The sequence below is a fragment of the Opisthocomus hoazin genome, chromosome 1 (genome assembly GCF_030867145.1).
Source record: "Opisthocomus hoazin isolate bOpiHoa1 chromosome 1, bOpiHoa1.hap1, whole genome shotgun sequence".
NCBI lineage: Eukaryota > Metazoa > Chordata > Aves > Opisthocomiformes > Opisthocomidae > Opisthocomus > Opisthocomus hoazin.
In genome coordinates this window covers 104,040,847-104,054,739 of record NC_134414.1, presented here as the reverse complement: position 1 = coordinate 104,054,739, position 13,893 = coordinate 104,040,847, and the positions used below count along the sequence as shown (strand labels likewise).

General features: G+C 46.3%; 1 protein-coding gene and 1 long non-coding RNA gene across 9 annotated transcripts in view; one reads left to right on the top strand and one right to left on the bottom strand.

Annotated features, from left to right (window-relative positions):
* ZBTB21 (zinc finger and BTB domain containing 21) overlaps positions 1-7,072 on the bottom strand; it is a 31,464-nt gene extending 24,392 nt beyond the window's left edge. For both annotated transcript variants that reach the window (XR_012765141.1, XM_075431533.1), the window contains exon 1: positions 6,875-7,072. The gene's annotated coding sequence lies outside the window, so the exon portion shown is untranslated. The remainder of the gene's footprint in view (positions 1-6,874) is intronic.
* LOC142362550 (uncharacterized) lies at positions 6,125-10,214 on the top strand. Of its 7 annotated transcripts, none has more exons than XR_012765146.1 (4): positions 6,125-6,303; positions 7,636-7,761; positions 8,003-8,093; positions 8,324-9,493. It is a non-coding gene; the product is annotated as an uncharacterized LOC142362550 (long non-coding RNA). The 7 variants fall into 7 exon arrangements; XR_012765148.1 differs by lacking the exon at positions 6,125-6,303 and adding an exon at positions 6,783-6,931; XR_012765144.1 differs by lacking the exon at positions 6,125-6,303 and adding an exon at positions 7,169-7,284.
* The last annotated feature ends 3,679 nt before the right edge of the window (positions 10,215-13,893 follow it).

The window sequence follows — 13,893 nt, the reverse complement described above, 5'->3', positions numbered from 1 at the left end:
ACACGCAGAGGAGACAGGCAGCAGGGGAGACGGAACAGGGGTTCCAACGGGGAGGACAGACACGAGAAGCGTGGTGGGGAAAAACTCACAAAAAATACCAAAGAAACACAGATTATAAGACTCCGCCAAGAAACACATGTGACTTCTTGGGGTGTCCCCAGGTAAATGCAGGAATGTTGCGCTCAGTTGCGAGTGCTTAGCGGAAGATTTGATGGCTCTGGTAATTCATGTGCTGTTTCAGACACAAAGGGGGAAAAAAGTTCCATTAATGCGTCCAGTCCAGATGCAAAAGACACCTACGCTGCTTAAACTTCTACTGAAGTATCCAATGCTGGATTTTACTACTTGAGTTTGACAACAGTTTATCAAATGCCTCTCCTCCTGTCAGTGGCCTTTGCAACACAGACACTCTCCTACAGTCTATACATTTTACACACATACCCCCCTATGCACCCTAAAAGCTGTATGTAAAAGCTCCAAACCTGCAGAGCAAGATTGTTTGCACTTCTATAATCTTCTAACTAAATATTTGAGTAATCTCTTGCTGCAAGTTTGGGGATTCTGTCTTCCTGGATTTAACGAAACGTAATTTCAACTGCTATCGCTTTTTTCCAGTGCGGACAATACTGCAAACTTTCTCCATGAAGACAAATGTTTTTCATTTCCAATAGGTCAGCAGCAAGGAGAGACTCACTGGTATGCAGACAGGCATAATATCAGATAAATAATGTATTTGCTAGGGTGTGAAATTGATGTATTAATTTCCAACTATTTATCCTCCACACATACAGAAGCAGAAATTTAGGGAGAGGAAAAGAAGATATTCTCTAATATTGTGCAGTCTCTCTATTTTGCCCTCCACTGGAGACAAATAATTAGCAGTTACCCTGACACAGACTAGAAATTCTCTTAGAAATTTGAGGCCACTTTTCACATTCAGATCATACCCGTAGTTCTGCCAATTGATACTCAGAATAGCTCGGTCCAACTTGCAGCAAACTACAAAATGTCAGAGTAACACCACCAAGCTCCACTTATCTTTCTCATTCTTGTTTGTAAACAAGCAGCAGCTAAGGGTGCAATTTCATCTCACTCTCAGTCCGGTCTAACCAGGGATTGCTCCTGCAAGGAGCAGCCCACGTTTCTTCCCCTGCTGAGGACGCACTGGCTTGCTGGCAGATCCGTAAACGGATCCATCTGACCAGGGGATTGCACAACTGCTGGCTGTAAGGGAGAGGGGAGGAATGTGCGCTGGCTGTGAGCTTTTCTGATTCTGCTTCAAAGAGTTCATGAACACTCAAACACATCAAATGCAGTTAGAGAAAATATTGGTGCTGGCCTCAATGCCTCGACTGAAAGGCGTGTGTAACTCACCATTCAAATTGCTGTAAACTAAATCAAGAGACTAAGAAGTTCAGAAATAGCTTTCCCTAAGGAGTTCTTCAGTTTTCATTCTCCCAAGTTCTCTTAACATTGCCATTAAACGCTCTGATGGGACAAGACTGAAAGGCTTGATGGCAGTACAATTTAAACACCTACAAAAACCTCATCCCCAGAGATATTTTGTAAGACTTTTTGTTAAGAGATGCACGAAATCAAGAATTTGAAGACGGGGAGACACACACCAAACATGTACACTTGTACTCTTTCTACAGGTTTACTTTACTATTTTACTGGTAATGCTGAGATATACTTACCAAACTGAGTAATATTCAGTCATCTGCTTTACTATATGAGCCACTCTTTCTTTAAATGGGCCAATTCACAATAAAGCCTGCCTACATACTGCTTTTAATTTTCCTGGTATAGTGAAAATGACAAACTCTAATCGTGGGCATATTTCTATTAATATAAAGGTGCTTTTTATAGACATTGTATATTTTAGATGGGAAGAGACGCCACTTGTACCCATATAAGGTACTTTTCTATCAACAGAGTTGTGTTTACACGAAGGTTTATCTAAGAAAACAAGAGATGGGGGAAAAAGTCATGCACTTAAATCTGAAACATGCAGAACTAATACAAAAACTGAGCCTAACAGATTGTGAAATCAGAAACTTATGGTTCAGGGAATGCAGGTATCTTCCACCCACTGAAGGGATCCAAAGAAAACGCCATTCAGCCACCATTAATTATGGGCAACATACTGGGAAGACGATACAGGATACTTTAAAATGGGAAAGACAACCGCAATTTTACAGGAGTTTTACACAAGAGATGTACAAGGTCATGAATAGTACGTGGAAGATTTTCAGGTTGCTCCAAGCCCATGTGCACTTGGAGGTAGGCAACGTCTCTTGCACTTTAAAAAAAAAAAATTAAAAAATCTTTGTCCATGGACAAGAACATCATGTATTATTATCTTTATTTATCAAAAGTATTTTTGAGAAAGGAGCTGGTTGTATTCTTACTGAACTTCCAGGGAATTTGGCCATTGACCTCAATAGCTGAGAACCATATCCTGGCACAAAATAAACTAATTCCTTTTGGTTGCACAGGTAGATGAAGTTGTGGCAAACAATGATTAGAAATCATTTTACTTCTGCTGCTTTTCCTCCCACGTTTCTTCATTTTCTTCCCCATGATTTTTGTGAAGCATATTTACTGTACCAAGTACACTATTTTTGAAAAATTCTCCAAAGATACTCATGACCATATTCAGACCAGAATGCCAAATAGTTCACCCTGAAGTAGCTCTAACTTTTTTCAGCTGGTGGGCACCCACTCCACTGGGACTACTGGTACACTCCTAGTGCCAGCGTACTGTGGTGTCAGGCTTGGTGCTGGCCTAGGCATGAGGCAGCGCTGGAGGGAAATCAGCGAGCCAGAGGGATGGTGGAGGGGTGGCAGGGACACTCTCTGTCCCCCCATGAGATCTGTCCTTGTGCTAACCACAACTGCTCTGGTTTAGCCCTGGCTCGCAACAAAGAACCAGGCGGCTGCTCACTCACTCCCCCCCCTCCGTGGGATGGGGAGGAGAATCGGAAGAAAAAGGGCAAAACTCTTTTCAACAGTTTAACAGAACAGCAAAGGAAGAGGAAAGCAACCACAATAATACTGGTAAAAAGACTACATAAAGCAAGGGGTAAACCATGCAATGTTCTCACCGCCCGATACACAGCCTGCTCCCGAGGCAGCCCCCCCACTGACACAGGAGCACAATGTCCCATGGCATTGACCACCCCGTCTGTGGCTGTGCCCCCTCCCAGCTTCCCGGGACAAGTAACCCTGCCCCAGCCGACCCCAGGACAGCAACTTATCAAAGAGGTTACTGAGAATGAACTGCAACCTGAAGATTACTCACACTGTTGAGTGCTGGTGTAGGATAAACCATGGATAAAGAGATTAATGTTCTGAGATGAAAAAGGGAAATATATTTCTTCTTTTCCTGAAGAATGCAATTTAATTGTACACTAAATACTATGAAAGGATAAGTTTCACAACATTTTTTGCAATTATTTGGACAAAAGATTTTTCATGCCTTTTCATCACAGATTGTATGGGAAGATTTTGCACAACAATGGTGTGCTGTTTCACTAAATCTCAGAAGGAAACCCCCCTCAACAATCAGGACGAGGTGATTTTAAAACTTTCTTATTTTTGACAGGTTGTAAGACTGCTGAACTGATGATGGTAGTGGTGGAGGTAGAACGAGTTCAGGAACATAGAAGAGTTGCTCAACACTTTCTATTCTTGTTCATAAAATATGCCTTAACTATTCTAGAACAACACAATGCATAAAGTAGCCAATAAGCAAAGACAACATGATTTTTTCTTTTTTATTTCACTGACGAAAGAAAATACAGAAAATTGATATCTTAAATATTATCACTAAGAAAAAAATTGGAAAAAGATTACAGTACATAGACTAATACTAAACCTACAACATAAATATCTGGGGAAAGCAACTCCCTCTGCACAGAATATCTATTTTAAGGAAGGGAATATTGCAGTCTTTCCATTTCCAACAAATGATTTTGCTGCCTCTAAAGATCTTTTCTTCCCTTCTGAGGATCTCAGATCATTAAATGTAGCAGAGTTCATTATGAAACAGCTCACTTGCTCAGAAGTTGAGAATTTCCTTTAATGAGAGCTGGAAACAGCTGCAACTGTAGCGTGTGACTCACAGCACAGTACCTCCCAGTGCAGCACAAACCATATGGTGATTATGGCCCAACTTCCTCTCCCCAGCTCCTCCGTCCTCTACCCTTGTAAGTCTACACTTGTTTACAGACCGTAGTTATCGCTATTTTGCAGATAAAACAACTTCCAAAACCTTGAAAACCATAACTGGAAATTGCTTGATGTTTTTTATGGTAACTGCTTCACAGCTACTCAAAGTTCAAAACCAACTTCAATGCAGTATGAAAGCTCATGGGTTTAAAAGGACAACTTTTAAACCCAAATGTTGGCGTGCCTCTAACTAATTTTAAGGAAAGCACAGTCAGCCATTACTATGAAGATGATCGTAGCACCAACTACTTGGTTCTTTGCGCATCAGTATTCTCCAGTGTCACACACACATAAAACCCATGAGCTCGCAAAACCCAGTCTCTTAGTGATATCAAGCTTCTGGTGATCTGGAGGGTTCTCAGCCTGAGAAGTGCGTTGAGTTTGAGTCAGCTGACAGAGTATCACCCTGCCACTTGCGACCTACACAGTAGGAAAAGGAAGCACAAATGTTCACATTTATCATACTTGTGTACCATTAAATGTACAGCGCAAGGAGGACTTCAGGAACTTCTTATGAGCTATTGCCTCTTTTTATATGAGATAAGAGTGCTAATATATACTAAATGATAAACTACCTTAAGCGTTAAAAAAGCACCCAACTCATTACATCTTTAATCCTGTTTTGGATCACAGGGCAATGTTGAAATTAGTGGAGGAGCAAGAGCACCAGTGAGAGCAAGACACACGGTCACTCCCTCTCAGTTCTGACCCCCAGGGGTTAACCTGGCTCCAGCAGGCTCAGGGGAGCTCACAGCCGGAGAAACCCCTGATAAATGCCAGTCTGGCACACACAGGCTGTAATCTGTGACATCCCCCTGTGAGTCCCTGCTGAGACCATGCAAATGACAGCTCTTTAAACGTTCACAATCCAGTCAGGCTGGGTGGATTTTCCACAGGCAAAGTAAACCAAAAGTTCTTAGGAGATGAGACAACTGTATAGCACATCGATAATAAAACTGCTGAGAGAAGGGGATGTTAGATCCCCTTCCACCCAAGAGATGGCCACGTAATTTGTTTTTTCGCAAACAAGGTCTATAAAAACAGTTGCTAAAGTTTGCTCAAAACTTCCCCTCGAGCACATCAGCACAACCCTGGTGGAAAATCTTAGTCAAAGCAGTTCGTCAGTCTGAGCAAAGTCAGAACAGAACACTGTAACTGGCAGTGCTCAGGCAATACAAACATAAAGGAATTTACTTGTAATACACATTTACTACTCCTGGTTTAGCATCGACAGCCTTATTGGGCAAAAATGCATCTTAAAAAAGCCTATTTTCATATTACCATTTATCTAAGGATAAAAATACTAACTACAAGATCTTCACTGTTTTCACGGAAAGGTGTGCGACGATGTAATTCATCACAATCTGTTCTTATACCTACAGCCTACCTACCTCTTACTTCCACCGAGTCCAACAACAACAAACAAAAATGAATAGCTTTTAAAACAAGTGCCATTGCAGAGCTTGCTCAGTACACAATGGAATTCCACAATATTTCCCGTCTCTTAACTCCTTCAGGTGAAGCTTTCCTGCCGTTGGATACTTTATATGAGCCGCATCCAACCGGAACACGTAATGACAGTTTGGACTTTAAAAGCGCATTAAATTCCCTCCGAGAGGTGAAACACCTTCCACGGCTCCCTGCAGACGCCCACGCTGCTCCACAGCGCAGGGGATTTTTCCACCAGCCCCGGAGATGCCCTTCCTCCCGCCCCCGCACAACGGAGCCAGGCTGCGTTTGGCACCTGCCCGCCCTCACGCGTCGCAGGAGCCCCGCCGGGCCGCTCCCCGCCCCCAAGCGCTGCGGGCGCGCGCAGCTCTCCCCTCACGACACACCGGGCGGGACCCACGGCACCGAGGGGACGGCCCGGCCCGGCCCTCCCCGATCCTCCGTCACGGTCTAGGATTCGGAGCGCAGCCGCCGTCTGCCCGGGGAGAGCGGCGAGCCGCAGCTTCCGCAGGCAGCAGGGGAAGCGCCGGTACCACCGAGGCCCCCCGTCCCGTCCCCCGCTCCGCCCGCGGCCGTTGCGGCGGGGCGGGGCAACCGCCTCCTCTCCCGCCCGCAGCGCAGGTAGGGGGCACACGTGCACGCGGGTGGGCGACCGCGCCCTCCTTCCCGCCACCCCACCTAGCGGGAGCACGCGCGCCCCCCCCGCGCGGCGCCGCTCCCGCCCCGCCTCCCCCGCCCAGCATCGGCGGCGCTCCGCATGCGCCGTGAGGGAGAGCGGCGACACGCGCTGCCCCCCGGCTCCGGCCGCCGCGCAGGCGCAGTTCCACGGGATTCCGGCCGAGGGAGGGGTAGCGAGGCACACGCGCACGAGGGCCAGCCGAAGCGGCGTGCGGCGGGCGGAGCATGCGCAGAAGGCGGCCCGGCAGGTCTATGTGGCGGGCGTGTGCCGGCGCCACGGGCACCAGCCGTTTCCTCACCGCCAAGGGAGCATGCGCGGAGGCGAGCAAGAGGAGTTTCGTAACCGGCGCAGGCGCACTGCGCTGCTCGGGGACCGCAGCCCCGCTCGGTGGGGGGGAGGGGGGGGGAAAAAACCACCTCAGAGTTACGTCAGGAAAAGACGCCTTTGTACGCGGGGAGACCCGGACGGCGCGGGCGGCCCCCGAAACGGGCGCGAGACGCGGCCGCTACTCACCCTCTCCGCCGCCAGCCGCGCCCCCCCCCGCTGCCCCCTTCGGCGCCTCCTTTCACGGTTCGCCCGCGCGCGCTGCTGCCACCGCCGTGATTCCATCCATCTTGAATTTGACGTCATCCCACACCAGGGATGAGGTCATCGAAGGGAACGCTCGTCACGTGCGCGGCGCTCCGATTGGCCGGCGGGGGAGCGGGGGGCGAGGCGCTGGCGCGGCGGGGAGGGCAGCGGTTAGAGGCGGTTACGGGGGATCCCCCACCCGCCGCCCCTCCCCCGCAGGTAGCGCGGCGGGCGGCAGCCCTCAACGGGCGCGCGCCTCCCGCCTCCCGGTGGCGCGAGCGGCGCCGAGCGCCGGAGTCCCCCGGCGCGTCCCCGGCTGCCGCCCTCACTCTCCCCTCCCCCCCCTCTGCCCGGTAACGGCTCGGCGCGCGCGGAAGGGAAACTGAGGCAGTCGCGGGTTGGGGGGGGGGGCGGAGAGGCAGGTCCCCGTCGTCCCGCCCCCCCCCCCCCCGCGGACTCGCACTGTTGCGGGGGCCGGTGCCACCGGTGGGCCGGTGCCGGTGGCAGCAGGAGTTGGTGAGGCGCCACTGAGGTAACCCGCACCCCCTCCCTGTCCCGGGCCCCGCGTACAGCGCGCGGGGGGAAACCTCTGCCGGCAGCCTTGGTTCGCAGCGCTCCTAATTTAATAGCCTGGGTTGTTTTGGTTTTGGATTTAGTTTTTGTTTTGGTTTTTTTTTTAATTTTAATCCACGTTTTTCCCAAAGGTAGGGGGGAAGGCCCGGCGTGGCTTGCGAAGAAGCTCCGTTTCTAGTGGCACGCACGTGGCGTCCTCACGAGCCAGCCCGCCGCTCCCCGGTGTTAGGAGGAGGAGGGCGTGTGCCCCGGCACCGGTGGGTTTTGGCTCCAACCCTTGGTAACTGCTGTACCGGTTCGTCTTAACATGCTTTGAAAAATTATAATGGACGTTATTGTCGCCTTAGGCTTGCCTCTTGCTGAAATTATCCGCTTTGAATTAAATACCTGAATGGGGCTTTATGTGTCAACATACAAGTATTAAAATAGAAATTAGAATCACAAGATTTCTCTTGTTTTTGTTGAAAGCTGATCTGACCCATTATCTTCTTCATTTAGGCAGCTCCAATTTTAGAGATTAACATCTAATCCGCACAGATGTTTTCAAACAGTGTGCTGTGAGATACTCCACCTAAGTCACAACTCTGAGGCAGGTACCAGAAACTCTGTAATGTGTTTAGTGCTGCATTTAAACCTTTTTGCCGAGGATTTGTTGCAAATGGGCTGAATCTTGTGTAAGAAAAATGGTGATGATGTACTTCACTGGGTCCAGCTCTTCTCTCTCCTCTCTGGATATATTTTTGCTGTTGTTGGCTCTTTTGATGGTTTTGCAAACTTGTTAAGCTGCCTGCAAAAAAAGTGGGGGTTTTTCATTCACAGACTTGTGCCACTGCCTCTTCTGTCCTGCCACGAGTATGGCTGTGTGATGAGCTGGCATGAAAGCCAAGGGAGCTGCTTGGTTTCATCTGGAATGGTTCCCCAAGCTGGTTTGTTGTGTGGGTATGCAGACAGCTGCTCTGTCACAACAGGGCCTGGTGTGGCAACGGGAACAAACAACTAGGAAAGCAGTTGGGTCTGTTCGCATAAACCAGTTTATGTGGTGGCACTGGCTGTGCTTCCAGTGAAGCATTTGTGAAACTAACCTGAGCTTGTAAATCTAGCAGGGCCCTGCTAACTTTTTTCATATGTACTCAGTTATTTCTCTGCCAAGCAAAAACAAACTGGTCTTGCGTAATTATTTTCTCGTCCAGAGTTCTCCAAAAGAGCCTGTGTCACAGATGGAGAACCTCCGCGCTGGAATTACTCTCCTGAAAATACTGTGTTCTTTAAGGTGTAGACACACAACACGTGTAGAAGTATGTCTTACTGTGCAGGTACTTATTATCAGTATTTTTAATTTGTCAGTTTCCCTAGTGAAAGTGCAGCCATTACAATAGAGCCCGCATAGCGGCTTATATAATATCAGCACCAGACAGCAGTTGTTCTCTGTAGATCTTACCTTAAGCAGATGATCTGAGAAAATTTTGAATGTAATTCTCAAAGATTTTGTGATTTGAAGGGACAGAAGACTCGATCTGACTGTATTTCATCATTGAGTCCAATCGACTTGATGTTATTAAAGTTGTATGGATGCCTTAATTTCCTGTAGATGAGATTTTTCTTGATTCTAGTGAAACTGAGGCAAGGACTTCATGCTGTACAATTATTTGGGGCTTAAGTTTTCTGTAAGTAGGTTGATTTTTTTCAAATATACCATTTGTTCTTCAAGGATAACTTGTTTATGAACATTTTTTTCAAACATTTTTAATTTTAAATGCTTTGATGGAGCGCGTAGATTGATGTATTTTTCAGCTGTATGTGTGCGGTTGCAGCTGTTACTACCAGGTGCATGTGTGCTGAGTGTAAGGTCTGTTTTCCATTCAGAGTATCCAATAGCTGCTCAGACTCACTTTTGATAATACTTGCCAGCAAACTCAGTGATTGGAATTCAGTTAAAAACTGAACCTCTGCAAAACATAGCATGTTGTGATGATGTTCTTCCCCACCTCCCCCCAGGACCTGACCTTTTCGTGTAACCCTGCTCCAGGGATAACCACCAGCAGCGGTGGGGCTGATCAAAGTGAGTTTGGGGGAGACAGATAACAACACGATAGCCAAGGGCTAATTTATGGCAATGCACCCACCTAACCACAGTGCTGGTCAATGTCCAACTCAAGCCAAATTTGCAAGAAACTAACATCTGCAGTCGGTATGCAAACATATGACTATGAGTCAGTCGCCTCACCCCATAAATAGCGAGCAGCCCAGGAGCCCTTTGAGCAATCCTGCATGGCAGCAAGCTGCACGCCAGGATCTCCCCTTGAGTAGGGATGCCTCTCAAGGTTGCTTCTCAAGGTTGCTCCTCGAGGTTGAGAGAATCCTTATCGCGTTAGATACTCGTTAAGGGAATTAGGAATAAGCGTGCTGAAACTTGAAAGATCTTAGCTAGGTGATACAAAGGATTGATTGTGCACATATAATCCTTTAGACAAACCGTTGGCCACGTCTGGGGCTAAGTCTGGATCAGCCGCACCTAGACTCCTCTCTGAGGAGTTTAGAAAGCAAGGGGTTTCAATTCTGAACTTCATGACTCAACGGGAGGGTCTCCTTGACATCTTTGTCTGACCCTGGACTTCATGCAGTAAATAATCAAGTGTACCTTGCTATCGAATCTTGCTAAACCACTGTCGTATTTACCAGTGAACTTTGTTAACTCACTGTCTTACAGCAATAAAATATATCACTGCTTCTCTATTGTGAATGAAGTGCATCATTCCCACTCTTTCTGTGACATACAGGTGTAGGCGGCAAAATGGCATGGAGTGAATCAAGTCCCAACTTCTCAGAAGAATGGGCTCAAGACAATGAGCATAACTAGGATGCCATTGAAGAGCAGTTATGGAGGAATGGGTTAGCCCTAGGCATATCCTGAGCCAAGATTCAAGGTCAGCCCAGTGGTATTGTCTTGAGTCTGACTGAAGCATTCCAGAAAGGAGATTATCCTCAGGCACCAGTCCCCAAGAAGGGAGACAACCCCTTTCTGCCCCCTGGGGAGGAATTGCAGAGCATGAAGCCAAAAAACGAGTCATGTCTGGCGGGCCTTTGAGCCTGCCTGTCCAGAAAGTGACGGCCTATCTGCGGGTAAGTGGTGATGGCCCATGCATTTTAATTCCAGTTGGTCCTCAAGAACAATTGGTGAAGTTTTTAAAACATCTGGGAGCACAGATTTCAGTGCTAACACAACAAGATGCCGAGAAGCTGGGCATGCGATCTGGACAGAAGAGAGTAAAGATCACTGGTGTGAAGGGAGTGAGCTTTGTGTGCCAAACTGCCAAGGTCGATTTATGGCTCCTGGGCGAGAACTGCATGGTGACTGCCCACTTTGCGGTTCAAGGTGATGATGAAAATATTTTAGGTTTTGATGTTTTAAACAGGGGAACCTGGTGCCTGCCAAGTGGCAGTATGTGGTCCTTCAGCTCAAACATCGATCCCAACCCAGGTAGAAGTGGGGAGGCTGCAGTGCGTGTACCTCCTGCAGCCCCTGTGCTCCCGGATTAAAAAATTAGTAGCGCACCGCAATAGCCGATTTCTGCTGCGACACGAAATGGTATTTCTGAGGTCGTAGCTGGTTTGGAGAAATGACACATTATCTTCAGCACCTACTTCCTATATAACTCACCTGTGTGGCCTGTTCAGAAACCAGACGGGACAAGGCATTTAATAATTGATTATTGGTGCCTGAATGCTAATACAGCTGCTGTACCAAACACTGCACACTTAACAGATACTTTGCAAGCGGCTGCCCACCCATGGATGACTATGCACTAAATGTAAAAGATGAAGTTTGCTTTCACTTGGGAGGGAATACAATAAACAGGCTCCCACAGGGGTGTAAACATTCACCCACAATTGCTTATGCCGCACTTGCTGAACTTTTACAGACAGTCTCACTCCCCCAAGATGTGAAACTGTACCAATATAGAGGTGGTACTCTGATTGGTGGAACTTCCCCTGAGAAGGTGGGGGAAGCGGCAGCAGCAGCAGTACGGTAAGCACTAAATAGAACAAAAATGTGACGATTCCACCCGGAAAATGTCGGGGACCAAGTAACGAAGGAAAATTTTTAGGTAGTTGGTAGATAGCAGGCAGCGCAGTGATTCCTCCAGGTATCTTAAGAAAAACTGAAGACCTGCAAATGCCCCAATGAAGAAAGAAGTTACAACAATTAATGTGAAGTTTAGGATACTGGAGGAAGCAAGTACCTGGATTTTCTACCATTTCCCATCCATTATACTCACTCTTATGGAAAGGCAAACCCTGGGAGTGGATGGATTTTTCTTTCTTTTTAATGGGGTGACCCGTTCAAAGCAAGTCTCTGTTTTCTCCCCGCCAAAACAAGTCTCTGTTTTCTCTTACAGCACCCGTCAGGATGGCAAACACAAATGCCATATTCGTGTTACTATTCCAAACCCTAACAATGCTGCTCCTCCTAACCTGTTGTCAAAGAACCCTAGAGTGGCCATAGTCTCAAGCTCGTGTTAAGTATACCAGGAGTATGGGAACGCACTCTAGTAAGGGAGATTTACATCTTTCCACCGTGGTTATGCACAGAATTAAAATATACTTAGAAAACGAAAGGAGCTGGGATAAAGGTGAAGTTGATGATAAAGTTCCTCGACTTCAGGGAGCGGCAGGGAAAGAAATTAAAATAGGGTACTGGATGATCAAAAGGTCTACCCTTGAGAAGGCATCTCAGATTTCTATGTACAACATTACATCAAACCCAATAGCCAAAGACAGGAAACTTTGCACCTCTGAAGGGCTGGACTGTGGGTACAATTTTACCCTAGTACAACCTGTTTCGTAGTCTGCCTCTGGGCTCACCTTACGGTGGGGCTGTCATTTAAATTTAAAATAGACATTACTGAGCCTAGTACAACAAACTCCACTGATTGTAAAGGATAAGAAAACTCTGTCCCCAGGGATTTCTGAAATTGGACCACATATGATCAAAAATACAGGCCAACAGCGAGTATTATTTAATCCATCATGGTCTCTTAAATGAATAGACCTATTGACACAATATCTTTACAACGAAACCAACCTGTTCACTATTCCTAAGTACATTCTATGCAGGATGATTAGCATGGTTACATGGGTGAACCCTCACTTCTCCAAGATGAACAAGCAGAGAGACTGATATCATAGGGACAAGGGAGTTTTAAATAGTATAGGTGCTGAAGTACTCATAAATAAACTGAGCACAACAAAAAGTGTTTTAAACAAATTAGAAAACATACCACGGTCTTCTCTATTAGTACTGGGAGCTAACCAATGGCTCTTACCTGATATATTGCCTCAGTGGCAAGGAATTAATGAAAGGGACCATCAATTGACTGCAGATGCACTTGGTGCAGCCCAAAATAATGTTTCTTTAGCTCTTAGTTGTGTCCAAGCTCAACTGTGGATGAAATCTACGGTAGCAGCAATTATAAGAGAAGTTGAAGAGGGCACCTTACTAAAATTTGAAAGGCTGTTTGGGATAATGGAACTAAATTTGAAAAGGAATTCCAGTCCTGATGGTACTTAGTTTTACTTATGACCCTATCAACAATAAGGCTGCAGCTTTTGTCTTAACAATACACAATGCTTCGGTATACACCATGTACCCAGTCATAGTTTTAGGATTAAATCACAATGGAGCAATACTCTATCCATTAGAAACAGACTACGGGCCCAATGAAACAGAAACAATTGGCAAACTGCTGATGTTAATTCATGAGTTGTACGTGAACAACAAGGATTTATTTATGAGAGTAACACCATCAAAGCCCAAGACATTTCTCTTGATACTGAACAAAATATTTGTCATTTTGAAATACATCCAAATGAATCCCCTGAAGCCGTACTCGTATATATTGGAAAAGGATGTCTTTGTATGAGAACCCTTTGTGATTTTATATTCGTAGATAACAGTACTGCAGACACAAGCCACCACACAAATATCTGTGTTTGTAACTTTACTAAAATTATGGGATACGACTTTAATTATTCAGCTCCTGTTACGTCTTATCGGTTGTTACAATCTAATTATACATTGAGTCAAGATTTATTGCCTATGCCCATAGAATGAATCTTACATTGGTGAAGAAACTACTGCAACACAATGACCTGTGTCAACTGCTAGAACGCATCTGAAACAATGGACAAAAAAACTCTAATCACCATTCATCATGATGCAGAAGAGATACATCATGTCTTGTAAAGAGTGAAGAAGGATGGAGAACACCATAGGTGGGAAACTCTTCTTGGATGGTCACTGCCAGCAATGGGAATTTTTAATTTGATGCTTCATCCAGTTGTGATTTTTACTAACTCTAACATTGATGTGTCTGTTACTTAAAATGACA